This window comes from Hydra vulgaris, chromosome 10 (assembly GCF_038396675.1).
Source record: "Hydra vulgaris chromosome 10, alternate assembly HydraT2T_AEP".
Taxonomy (NCBI): domain Eukaryota; kingdom Metazoa; phylum Cnidaria; class Hydrozoa; order Anthoathecata; family Hydridae; genus Hydra; species Hydra vulgaris.
In genome coordinates this window covers 2,776,251-2,778,814 of record NC_088929.1, presented here as the reverse complement: position 1 = coordinate 2,778,814, position 2,564 = coordinate 2,776,251, and positions in this window count along the sequence as shown.

Genomic DNA, 2,564 nt, shown 5'->3' with positions numbered 1-2,564 from the left:
TAAAAAACCTTCTCCAGGTACTGCTATCAATGTAAAAGTTTACACACCTAAAAAAATTCGGATTTTAGGTGCTTCTTCTAAAGTGCAACTTACAATAATATCACAAAGAATCGAGTTAAGTAAACTAAGTTAGACTAAATAAATAATAAATTTCCCACAATTTGCTACTAAACATTAACCGGCATACCTTGAGGTATCGATTTTAAACCATTTTTAAACAAAAATTTTGCTTGGGCTAAAGTCATCCCTAGTAGGGCCAAAGCCACCTAATCTTACGGTACAATATCTCTGTGTTACATTGAAGATTTTTTTCAGATCTGACAAAGCATGTTTTGAGCTATAAGAAGAAATGTTTGAGTCATTGAGCCTACAATTAGCTTGATAACTTGTTTTCTTTTCTGAAGAGAATTTTAAAGGTACACCGGTTAAAAGCGCATAGTTTATATATTATAATTTTCAGTTATGTTTATAGAAGAAGACATTTAAAGATGTAGGCTTTGGCTTAATTCATATATTTTTAATCTCAAGTCATTTCTTTAACGACTGTGGTTAGTAAATTTAAAAGCTATTATTTTTTAATTTGTGAAAGATTTATTGTCAATATCATTTTTTTTGGATAATTTCTTTTTTGTTTTTAGTTCCATCTACATCTGCCACTGTGGGTAAGTTTAATTATTAATTCTAATTTTGCAGTGTATAGATTTAATCCCATTTTCAACCTTCACTTTGCAGATTAATTAAACTCTTTCGTCGCAACTATAGATTTAATATCAGTTTCAATTTTTTTGTTGATTACAGTTTTTTTTTTACTTTTTGTTTCATCAACATCTGCCACAGTTGGTAACTTTAAAAACTATTTCTTTGTTCGTTTGTGTGTTGATTGCATCTTTTTTTAATTTTAGTTTCATCTATATCTGCCACAGTTTATGACCAGCTGATAGAAATGACTTCTGCTTGTCTTAATGCAGTCTCGAATGTCTTGGTTCGACTATATAAGAGATATTTCTTTCTATTTTTACGACACTCAAGACAGAGACAGCTAGTGCAATGCTTCACAATGTAGATAGTGAAGAGTTAATTTTTATGTTTAGTGGTGCCAAAGGAAGATGTCTGAATGCAACACTTTGTTATATATCAAGCAAATTACGATCTAAAAAGATCTATAGCAAAAAAATAGGACTATAGATTTTTTGGATAATCTTGAAAAGTTGCATAGAGAAAAAGTAGTTAAGTGGAATATTTACATAGCACTAAAAAAAAAAATATTACGTCTAGACTTCAACATAATGAAATTTGAGCAGAGATTACTAATAGACAGACATCAAAACGCTAAAAAATGGATAAAAAACAAAAAAGGAAGTTAGAGCGCGAGCTGTGTGTATTAACTATCAGTGAAATGATTAATTTATACAAACACTTGTTTGCAAAGCAACTTGAAGGTTTAGATGATGTGATGTCTGAAAGAACAATTTTTGTGGCTCGCAAATTTTTTTAATAGATGGCTCTGGCTTACCTCTACGTGGTGTCTATTGTTAAAAATGATTACATTTTATTAAATGATTTAATTTAAATCAAATTATTCACAAAAAACCAAGACAAGAGTTATTTACATTTTTTATTTCAAAAGACTTGCTATTTGTGTGTGTTGTTTTTAGGTTGGAGTGGGTAATGCGTCCCTTTTCATAACAAAATGGATATCTTTTAATGTGTCAAAATAAATTTTTATACTATTTTCTATGTGATTTTAAGCATTTTTTATGTTTTTAAGTATTTTTTGTTGAATTCTGATAAAGAAAGGGGGGCGGCCCATAAAAGCGATTTATACACCACTAGTTACTATTTTTCAAAGTGTTGAAATTTTTTATTTTTTAGATTTAATCATTATAGTAAAGATTGAAATATTTATAAGAATGAAATTTTGATAGGGTGTGTTGAACCTTACCGACAACCCAGCACCCAACTTTAAGATGCAATATTCGCTAGTGATGTGGAATAAAATAGTAACAATTTATTGTATACAAATATTTATAACTTTATAAAAAAAACAACACTTATTTATGAAGAAAAAAAGTGTATTTTTGTGAGGTGTAGGTGATGGATTAGCACCCCTCCGGATCCCTCGATGAGCCCTTTACCTTGAAACTAGTTTGAGATTTTACCCACTTTTACATCTATTTGTTGATACCAAGTTATACTTGAAATGACGACATCTTGTATGAGAGTTGAATTCATTTAATATATGAACATCAATGAATACGAGTTTCCTCAATACTTAATTTGATAATAAATAAGTTATTATAACTTATTTAATATTAAATTTATTAGGCTACATGACAAATGATAAGTTCTGCATAAAATATTATTGACTAGGAAGACCCAATGGTATTGTTATGTTATTGCCTAGGAGTATCATTCTGTAGTAAGACCCAATAACCTTTTAACTTTTAAAGTTTGACTTTAAATTTCACTTTTCCCTCTCTTTAAATTTCACTTTTCCCTCACTTGTCTTCTTTTGTGATCGCACTCTGTAGTAAGAATTTGATTTAATTCATATCTTGTTGGAG